Source organism: Formica exsecta, unplaced genomic scaffold, assembly GCF_003651465.1.
Source record: "Formica exsecta isolate Colony F162 unplaced genomic scaffold, ASM365146v1 scaffold98, whole genome shotgun sequence".
NCBI classification, from domain to species: domain Eukaryota; kingdom Metazoa; phylum Arthropoda; class Insecta; order Hymenoptera; family Formicidae; genus Formica; species Formica exsecta.
Genome location: NW_021853741.1, coordinates 654072 through 666676, shown reverse-complemented (window position 1 = coordinate 666676; position 12605 = coordinate 654072).

The following is a 12605-nucleotide window of genomic DNA, read 5'->3' as shown; positions in this document are numbered from 1 at the left end:
AAAAAAAAAAAAAAAAAAAAAAATCGCGCGTGACGATTCCTCGATTCCTCGTTCGTACAATGATCAGCTACTTCTACTTGCCGGATAGTAGCTTGCATCGGCCGGTTACCACTAGTCCTGTTCCCGGGTGGTTGTTTTAAAACGACCCACACTCATCGACTACCTCAACCTACTGTGATACTTGTGATCGTATCCTGTCTTCGTGCCGCACAGTTTCTTATCGAAGCGCAGAATGTGCACCGTCTTGGTGGTGGAAAGCTCCCCAAAAGCGTGATGCTGACTTGTGGGAAGGAAATGAGAAGGGGAGGGAACCGGGAGAGGGAGAGTTGAAAGGAGACGAGAGAGAGAGACAGAGAGAGAAGTGGAGGAAAGTTATCTTATCTTACGTTATATGCTCGCCAGGTGAGCGAGAAGAGTTAGCGGACGCAAAAGAAGAAGGAGGAGACGAAGGAGGAGGCGTAGCTCCCGCGTCCATGTCTTACTTTCCTTTCTCTAAACGAGCTGCACGCTTGTTGCCCTCGATTCGAGACATCGATTGTGTCCCGCCTGTCTCCGAAATACGCGCCGAAAATTCGCCGCTCGGCAAATCCGACAATCAACTCTTTTTTTTTCTTTGCCACCTTTCGCTTATACTTTCAAAGAAAACGACACTGTGTCCGGACCATTCCAGCACGCGATATCGATCGGAGATCTTTTTTTGCAAAGGGACATTTGCAAAGGTACGAAAGACAAGCGTTATAAATTCGTTCAATGTCCGAGAAAAAATCGTGCAATATTATTATCTCCTTACGATAATTTAAAAAAAAAAAAAAAAAATTCTTCAGGATTAAACGATTATAATTCATCTATCAATTGTATACAAATCAACTTGCATATTTTTTCGAGTAAAATATTTCAAGCGCTGCAGCTCTCATGAAAGCGCACACATTGCAACATTCTTTATGCTACATTTCCTTTACAAAATTATAAACAAAATGCATAGTACAAAATCTTAAAATTTGTTCAATCAGATTTTGCATTTGTTACGCAAGTTATTCATAACATTTAGGCCTATTATATAAGTTATGAAAGCTAGATATAATCTGTTTGATACTATAACTGATTGCATAATTGATTTGTGTACACATACTTGGTCGATATTGGCATGAACGAGGAATCAATAATTCACAAGATTTCGTTCATAAGACATCACGCGGTAATTAGTTCGATGCGGTTGTTTATTTTTTTTTATAAATTCCTGATTGCGATGGTCGATAATGTTCGGTTGTCAACCAGCAGACCACGGTAACGCAACAATGAAAAAGTGCATTGCAAATTTTGTCTGACTTGAAATCAATTTTGTTCTGCGATAGTTAATCGCGGAAATTAAAATATCGCAAGAAATTATGACAGTAACTTTGATGACAAGAACTTATGCCATTTGCGGTTATTTAATTGCATGTTTTGCATTATTTTGCTAATGAATACCAAAAATAAAAAATATTAGAATCAATTGATATTGTAAAATGCATTTGAAAATTCTAATTGCGCGCAAAAGTAATTAAAATATATCTCTATGATTATTGAACTTTTATATAAAAAAATTAAATTTTACCTAATAGTTACATCGCATTTTTAGATTAATTCTAATTAAATAAAAATATTACTTTTATCAATATTAAATTCTAATTAATTAAATAATTATATTGAATATAGTAAACAATATAATTATGAGACTTTTAAATTAAAAAATATTTTAATTTAATAGTTAAATTAGTAATATAAATAATCAACATAAAATGATTCACAAATATTATTCCATTATAGCACCTCTTTTATATTATATTTTTTTCTATAAAATGCTTATAAAATATAATAGTTTATCTATCTTTTTTTATACGCTTTTCACTTTTCTGTGCAACCCAAAAGTTTTGCTATCGTATATAGAGCACATTCCGGGACGATAGTCAGCGACTTACGAAAGAGAGATGTTTAGAATGTATTGCCCGAGGCGACATATCTATCTTCATTCTATAATAAAGAGACGTCATGTATGTATGGCTATAAATACATATATCGTTCATCGCAAAAAAATCGATTTGATGTACTAGACGAGTAGCTCATGATACTTCATATATATATTATGAAATCTCCATTTCTCACCATTTAAAATTGCAAACAAGTTTCGAAAAATGATTGTGTTTTTCTCGGTTGCGATAAATTACTATCAAATTGATTTTTCTATTATCACATATCAATCTTCGAGCGCACAAAATCTTCTTTACATTTGCGAGTATAGAAAGGTAGAAAACATTTTTAAACAGTATTATTACACTTCAAAGTAAAAATATTTGATAAACGTTAATACAAAATAGTAATACAGATAAAAATAAAATACAAGAATAAATAATTTAACAAAATTTGAATTTGTAAAATACTTTGTTGAACAAAATGACGAGCATGTGCGAAAATTAATAATTTTGTTATATGGATACTACAATTTAATTAATTCGATATTGTAAACAAATGTCAAGTTCTATAGACATAATGACGTTTATTCTCAAATTTTTTATAAGCTATTTATAAGATAATAAAATAATTTGCTTTTATAGATTTTTATTTTTTTTCGCGAATCAGATCTTAAAAGCAGTACATAACATACACATGTTACTAATAATAGTTTACTAATAATACAGTAAATGAAGCGGATTTGTTTTGAAATGAAGAGGATTTGTTTTGAAATGAACACCCTATACTGTGGCGCTTATTAATTAAGCTTGCACGATAAATTGTACATTGTGCAAAGGGACCAATTGTATATAATTGAGTCTTGAATTGATATGGAATTGAATTGTCTTAATGGTACACAAGAAAATTGCATATAGAACTGTGTTTCCTTTTCCCGATTTAATAACTCGTTTCTCCGCGACTTCGTCCGCGAATAAATAATTCAACCAGAATGTTAACTAACATCCTTTCGATCATACATATACACGCACACACGAATAAACGACAATAAACAAGAAATCGAATGCAGAATATTTCTTACATAGAGCAATGCTTTAAAAGTATTCATTATATTTCGCGAAGTGAAACTAGAATGAAACCATTATAACTGTTTTTTTTTTTAAGTAGTAAAATTCTGATGAAAAATATGACATTTTTTATTCATAATATTTATTTAAAATTATTCTTAGTTTAATTAAAACTTTTTCTGAAACTTTACTTGGTGAAAAGATCTTTAATTTTTAATATTACTATCTACTATATAATTAAGCCTCAATTTAACATATTAATTAAAAAACAAATTATCCGCAAATTTATTAAAAAATCTCTTTTGAATTTTTATTACAACTTTGCAAACTATTTCATATATACATATTAATTTGATGTATATGCAAACAAATTTATGTGTTTGTGTTAGGATTACATAATAATCTTCCATCGTGAATTTTTACACGGTACTTGATCACTTGGCTGTGAATACGTGAAAAACTTTATCTGTAATTGCTATGTTTTAATTACAAGATTGATAGCCTGCTGATAGAAAAAGGAACAATCGTACTTAAACGAGCATTTGCGACATGAAATTATAAGTATGCAAGACAAACAGATATGGTTCTATAACGAGATAGAGAGAACAATTAAATGATTGACGCAACTGTAGCATTCCCGCGGATAATAAGTGAGAGCCGCACACCTCGAGAGAATTTACACGGTGCGTTGACTCTCCTCGCGCGTGTGAATAATATATGGATGTGGAACGGAGTGTAAAGTTTAACGTGCTACCTTTAATTCGACAAACTTGTTTTTACGTAACATCGTTGGCAGTATTTCGATATGCATCGAAGCCTGGCGAAAATGTCAAATTCGCTGACGAGCTTAAGAAAGCTCTCATAAAGCCACGAAAAATAGAATAAAAAGAGCTTACGACAAAATCGCACTTATAGTTCAAGGATATGAGCAGGTTTATTGCAAGTTGCACTATCTTCCGTGCAATACTAGCTCATGTGCGTTCTTTTTACATAAATATATCGCATAAAATTTCTCTCGGTCATCATATATACTTGAAAGATGTTTATACGATAATCAAGTATCATATAATGTAGTAAAAATATTAAGATATTTGGCACTAAAATTTTTTCTTTATTTTATTTTATACTTTATTTCATATATTTTTTTACAATTTGATTCTCATTATTTCAAATATTATAGTGAAGAGATAACACAAATGAAATATATTCGAGTATTTATTGCATTCTGCGAATGTTGTATCAGTGACTATAATTAATGTCGCGTCATTTATATGAATAATTTCTTTTTCTCTGTGCTATAAATAATAAGTTTAATCCTTCTTATTTTACTATATCTTGTTTTACGAAACCAAGGTTAACTGCATTACCATGGTAGAAATTTGGGCACTTGGTGTATGTATTTTCGATTGAGATGTGTGTGTGGTCCGTAATTTAAATGACAGAAAGCCATACTTTATTAAATGCCCGATGCGCGGGCGCGTGTCCGAGAATTTGCATGATCACAGGGTGACGAGGTACTCTCGGGTGGTCTTACCCTTTTTTCACACAATCAACATCTTATATGGATTTCGGTTTTCAATTTTGATCTTTGACATATATATGCAATGCGTTGGCTGTTAATAATGTCTCATCATGCTCTGAATTATGTTAAGAATTAAAGATTATTTTAAAATGATTTATGTTTACGCGATATAAAAATATATTAAATACTAAATACTTAATATTAAATATTATACTTAATATTATACAATTGTTTCAAAGAGATTTTTATATTTTAAAAAGTATTATCGTATGCAAAAAAATATTAAAGAAATAATATAACGAATAGAGTACAGATAATATAAATATGCAATATTGATAATGTTAGAAGATTTCTTTAATAAAGTTTCAAAATTCCTCGACGTGCGAGCGACGGCGACGTGTAGCTTGCTGGCGAAGAAAAAGTAATTTTGTAGCCGCTTTTCTAGGAATAGCAAAAGTTTATGTGCGCGTGCAAGATTTTGTTTATATATAGCAAGAAGGTATTAGACAGAGCATTTTTACAGATAGCAATATCATTATAATATCTTTTACTTGGAATGTAACTGTCATTACTGTCGTCTGACGGCGATAAAAAAAATATACTTTCTCTGTCACATTGGAAAGCAAACAAATGGTTTCAGATGTCACGAGGTCATCGTGAAACGGACAATCATGTGCTGTGAAGCTAACGTTCTACATTTCGTGTTATTTTGCATATATTCAAGATCTTTAAGGGAGAATTTCTAGTCACGTAAATCTAATTTATATAAATTAACAATAATTAATAATCGGAAATTATAGAAAATACAATATAATTTTTTGGCACACTTTTAATGGTAGATTTTTCTAAATATTTATATTAATAAGATATTTTGCACAAATGTACATATATTATAAATTTCAATTAATTTAATCTTGCTTCGAAATTGTCGGCTTGCGTAAATATATTTTTTATTTAGTTATTTTGTAAAAGAACAACAAATACATTGTTGTTATACATGATGTTATATCAGTATTATAATATCTTTAAAAATCGTGTCATTCTCCACAGACAAGATGTTTTATTATTATCATTGCACATTTTTAATCGCATTTATTTCTACATTGATCACGAAACATCTTACTCGTGATCTCACAAAGGCGAAACAAAATTGCTTTGAACACTCCATGTAATTCTCGGTCATGTTACCAAGCAATTTGAGATACTTGGCACGTCAGGTGTTCTCTTGGCCCGTATGAGCAATTTTCTGGCCTTCATTTTTACGATTTCATCTGCGGGCAATAAGAAAACGTTACAGATACTGATGGCAGATGAATGAGACAACGCGGTCTGCCTTCAGTGCACTCAACGTCACTCATCATTTCGTAATTTTCGCTTTAGATTATCATACCTTGTTGCCTTTGTTATTTTAATACATTGCTACAGTTTAGAAAAAATAGTTTAAAATGTTTTACGCAATGATATAACAAATCCTAATTGGAATATTTTGATAGGCTTTATCACAATTTTTTAAATTAAATGTTCATTTTTTTTTAAATATGTGTTTTTGTAGACAAATAAATTGAATAAATAAAAATAAACATATGTAAATGTATAAATATAGATAAATGAAAAAATATCTTTCGAATACTTAAATGTGATTGTATAGAAATGTGTGTAATAGCTGCATCATTGATATTATAAACTCTCCAAATTATTGACTATATTGCTATAAAGATTATCTAAACATATCATTATGAAAATATATATTAAATGATGAAAAGCGAAACTATTGAAATGATTATTTATACAAATGTGTAACGAAACGAAGCAGAAAATTTGTGCGACAAAGAAGGCTCTTATAAACGGTACTATCTTTATCGATCCTCGCGTCAAAGAGGATCATAGAACGATAAATTATTCATCATTGAGTAACGTTTTATTGTCGCCCGAAGCCATATTTCGTTGATTTGATTTTGATCAGTCACTTCGAAATGAGTCGAAAGTTTCACTACACATATACATATGTATCTAGATACATGAACTTTATTCTGTTACGGCTTGTATATATAAGTATAGAATATAAACTAATAAAGGATTATATCAATATAAATTGTTTATTAAATCAAATATTGAAAGCTTTTTTAAACTTTTAAAAGAAGTCTCTTTTTGAAGAAATCTCTAAATTTTTGAAAATTTTGCTAGCATTAATACACTGTATTAATTTGTATCCAATAAAATTTATATTGCAAAACTAGGTCATCTATGTGTATGTATGTGTGTGAATCGCGCGCACACTATATTAAGGAAAAGATATCATGCTGATGCATCAGATTTCTTTCTGTTTCTATGTCTCTCTCTTTCGACTAAATATTTAAACATAAAATATTTTGATAAAAGATTATATAAGATTAAAATTTAGTATATTCAAAGAACGAAGGCTATGTACAAGTATTCGTAATCGGTATATAAAATTATTGATTTTTTTTTATTTACTCGCACGTTAATTTTATAATCGATTGTTTTAATATAGCTAATATAAATCTAAATATGCACTAATTTTAATATTGATTTTTCTCCGATATTATAAACCGAATAACACGTCGATTTTGAAATCAGAAATTGTTTTTTAGTATATAATATGTAGCTAATTAAAATTTAAAAAAATAAAGGAGAAAAAATATTGTGTGTGTGTATATATATAAAACATTCTAACGAATATTTACAATATAATTTTCAGATTGATCTTCTATATTATATCATAATAATTTATTACAATAATTATTACTTGATTTCATGAATATTACTATAAAGAGAAACGAGGAATTAATAATAACAGATTATTTCAATAAGAGATACATCTTAAAATATTTTTCCAATGTTATGCTAGAGGATATTTGTTCTTATTTTGAGCAGTATAACGTAATCGACTATCGTATATCGTGTCATCTTTTTCTCGAACCTGTCGAAGTTAATTACGTATAATTCATCTTTCGACAGTGGGCCAACTTACTGGTGAAATGCATATCCTTGATACCAGTCAAGGCGGCACCGGAAATTCCCCCCAGAGATTTTTTTTAAACAGGTTTGACCGGTGTAGGCATTATTGTTACGTATGTAAACGGTAAGCTTTGTTGGTGAGAATACTTGAATCCGGGACAATGATATAATGCAGGCGCAATGATCGAAATAAATATTAGCAGATAACAAAGGCGATATCAAAATATCGCACACTTAAGGCTAATGGAAATTTAATTTAAAAATATTTTTACTCGCCGATGAGGCAAATTATTATCCGAGCAAGAAATATATATCTATATTTTTCACATATTAAAACTCTTTAAAAACTGTTTTATAAATAATACTTTTATTTAAAGCTTTATAAAACTTTGTAGATGAAAGATTTTACATTTATAAATGTATTATTTATAAAATGCATTATATATATATATACATTTTTTTTTTTCTGAAAAACTTTATTATTATTTGCTTATGCTTATTTATTTACGCTTGTATCATGAGTCGAGTCGAGTGAAAATTGTTGGCATTATTATTGGCAATTAGATAGAATATATTTATATAGAAAGTAAAATAAATTAATATACTAGTTTTAATATAGTGGCATTAATAGTTTTAAGTCTTAACAAGAAACGATTAAAAACTCATTCAGCGCACATGAGTATATCGCTGCAGACATTCAAACCATAATTGAACATAGCTATTGGGCGCGCGTACTTACATAAATAAATAATCGTTCATAAATACATATAGCTGAACGAATCTTACGCACGAGTGAGCATTAGATTTGCATATACGTTCAGTGCATTTAGGGCGGCGATATAGATGCGATCGTCTAATCTAAAACGCATGCATATCCAATGCTGTAACTTGATAATGTTTGATAAAATAGGTAATAATATGAAATTATATGAATCTTCTACTTTTAATACGTAAAATAAGAGAAAGTCTTATAAGACACGCGCTAAATATTTTTATTTCGATCGATATCTGATTTGATAATCGTTGGCATATTTCTCATTTATAAACAGATATATTTTATTTTTAAATATACGTATAGCTACAAGAAACATGCGTTTAATAACTATATATAATAACACATTCAATAAATTAAGTTATAAAATATTCATAAAAACTTTCATTGAATATAATTAATGCATAATGAGTACTGATGCAATGTACGCCCTTGATGATATAATGCACCAAAGAAAACTTTGCATTATCTGTCTCGCGTGATCATAAATTGTATTATAAATATCTTGGCAAATTTTTCAACTAAAATTGTTAGGTATTTGTGCACATGTTGAGTATTCGTGTTTATTGGTCATTAAATCGCGCGACGATTGCAGAAGATGCGGGCGGGCAATTAAGATGTTATCGCATATAAAACGATGCTGCTTGACAAAAAGAGTGACAGATTTAATTTACGGTGAAATTTTCCCGCTCTCTTGGAGCTCTCATCCACTTAAATTAATTCAGACGACTATGCTGTCCAAATGACAGCTATTATGTCCAGCGTGAGTGTTCAGTTTTAAGCCGTCATGTATCACAATTATTAAGCAAAAGAATATTTATGATTTTATTTGAGAGAAATATAAAAATATGATCTTAATATTTAGAATGTGTTCAGTAGAGAAGAAAATATTTTATATAAATTAAAGTATATATAATAAGTTTTATATATGTTATATAAAATTGCTTTATATAATAAGAAAATATATAATTCTGTAATATTTTTCTGCTATTTTATATGCTATAGATCTATGCTTTTAATTTGATTTTATGAACATATTTTTAAAAACAAATGTAAGTTTGAGCCCGGAGAATATGCCTAATGTCTCCTTTTCTTTTTTTTTTTAAATTCTGAATTACTATGTAATCAGAAATTTATATGATTGGCATAAAAAATATAGAGCACATTTATTGAGGTACAACCGTGTTGAAAAGGTAATCTGTGTCATATGCGCGAGCTACTCTTATTCGAAATACGCCTACCTGTTGCAAAATCGCAGTTACAATATTGTAAATCGACCTATATACCGAATTGTCCATGAGAACTCACGATATTTCAGTGAGGAAGAAAAGAGTGCTAACCCCGGGGCAGAATATGTACGAAGAGGGTAAAACCTTGGCATTCCTCGCGATTGCGACCCGAATAATAATTCTCTCCTTCCACGACTTCTTGTCTTGCTTTCGTGACTTCGGATTTTGCGTGTTACTTACTCAAAGCCATTCAGAGTCAGATCATTGCAAATTCAGACGCAATCGCGAGTCGTTATGGTCTTATGATATTTCATCTTCTTGCGATTTTTAATTTATTATCGAATTTTTATAGTCGTTATAGTCGTTACATGTTTAACACATTACATGCAATACAGCAGTAAAGAATATGACGTAATTTTTAGAGGACATATATTCTTCTTGTGAAACAATTTGTGAAATAAACTCGAAAAATATTATTTATATAGTAATATTATTTGTGATTCTTTTGCATCATTTATTTCCAAATATTTAGCATTAAATTTATTGAATTACTCGCTCTCTTCATTCATACAATGTATTTTAGTTTTGCATAATTTGTACTTATAAGTAAAATATGCATTATTAAAAAAATATTGATTTACATATAAATAAGAATGAGAAAAAATGCTAGATATATATATTAATCAAATATAATTTTCTCATATTTGTAATAATATTTTTATACTTTTCATACACATTATGACTACAGGAAAGATCTAATAATGCAATTAATGAAATCGTTACACACATTTCTCAGGCTAAAAATTTATTATATTAAAACGAAAAATTGCGAGTATCATTCCACTTACGCACACTCAAATCGGCGATGTTAGATAATTACGTTAACTCTTCCTAGAGACAGCGGTACATTTATTACAGTTATGTAAATCTCGCGCAAGGCGGAGGGCATAATGTAATGATGCTTGGAAAAGTGGAATGCCGCCTACAGCGTTTACTCTCTTGCGTATGCAAGAGAGCAGTAACTTATTCTAACATATGCTAATAGGGACAAAAGCCGCAGATAACGTCTCGAAAGTATGCAGACGCGGAAAAGTGAAATGTTTCACGGTGAAACGCAAGGGAAGGTACAGTGACGGGAAAAGGTGTTAGAGCGTCTCTAATCCTCTATGAACTCGCAATTTAATAGTATAGTGACACTACTAGAGTATATTATATTATTATGATCTGTTCTTATACATCCATGAAAAAAATCAGAGAAATGTAGTACAAACATACTGTATATTCTTCTATTAATTTAATTTATTCTCGATAAATAGAAAACTTATAATTATAAATAGAAAATTTATAATTAAATGATGTGTAAAATTTTGGGGTGACTTTTTTTCTTATAGCATTTTTTTAAATGATGAATTTACAGTGTTCAAATACTGTCATAATATATCACTCAATACGTAATGCGTGCTTAAATAGTTGGGGCAACTATTGAATAGCTTTTATTCCCACGATTCGTCCGTGAAATCGATTTTATATAACACGAATGTTTATGAAATATGTAACCAGAAAATATGCGTATTAATAGACAATCACGCGATATTTCGTAATATTATGTGTGAATTGCTCTACGAATTCCACTGTGTGGAATGTTTCTTAGAATTCTGCGCGATGGAAGGAAATTAAAACTGCGTTAAAATTAATTGGAAACCAGAAATATCGATCAATGCGTTTGGACACGCATTAAATAGAAGCGGGGATGTGCAGGTATCTTTTTATTATTTTTTTCTTATAGCGAACGGCATATTATATCGTCCCTGTTAATTCTACATGATCTAATCTCACACTTGTTCATCCTTTTTTTATATCAGCTTGGATTGATATAAATTAACGGCCGTATAGCTGGCAATATATTAATCAATCTCCTTGCAATATCAATCTTTTTTTTCTCTTAAAAATCAATCAATTAAAATATTGATGGAATCTTATTTGTAAATTTTATTTTGTCTATATATTAGGGATGTGCTTTCTTATTATAATTACATAAAATATTGAATGTTATCAACATAGGATTGAGAAGATCGATTTCATGGAAGTGTGAAAATATTAATTACTTTCATCGTATGATTGCAATCGAAGTATGCGCATATAAACCATAATTGTATTACCTAACACAGAGAAGAACATGTGAAATATTTATTTTCTTAAAATAATAATATTGAAGATAGATTACAGCCGGGTATTACATAACTGATTAATTATGCAGTATAATTAATCATACATCGTTATATCACGGAAGATGTCAGAAAGTTGGACACTTATCATATCAATCGCTACCTATCTCGCAATGTGTCTCGAATAGCGAAGTATCGACGAGTTCTCCGACGATGAATTTTGCAATCGAACGATGAGTTGTCAAATATATTTATAATTTCGAAGTAATTTTCTTTGTTACGTTATAAAAAATTGGCATGTTCCGTGACGTCCATTCACGTCAATTTCGCGCAATCTAATCCGAGTCTCTCTGATCGACGGGTATGTCGGCTGACCGACCCTGATCGAGCTGCGTCGAGAACCACATTCTGACTCGTATGCAAGGATCGACTTTCGCTCCGTCCGTCGTCGTATGCGCTCTGCGCAATCTTGGATCTTGATGTTACTTACGTGCGATCCCGCTATGAGGGAATCGTGTTTTTCCTAAGATTCAGGTGAATAGAATTGCTGCGGAGATCGTAGATACGCGAATTAATCTAGTTCAGACCGGAAAGAGAAGAGATAAATAGATAAATAGATAGAGAAGAGAAAAAAGAAGACAGAAAAAAAAGAGAAGTAAGCCGATTATTTTTCCCTCTGTTTTCTCTCGATCTTGCATTTGTCTCGTATGTGTCTTGTCTACGTTACGAACAGCAAATATTTTCAAATTAATAATAATATAAATTTTTAGATAGCATACTATTCATAGATTTAATCTGCTTTGATTATCACAATATTTCAGTTATAAAATGTATATAATTTTTTTATATATTTCAAAATATTGAAAATAATTTTTAAGAACAATATTTAATATAAAAATTTTATAATTATATTAATTTTATATT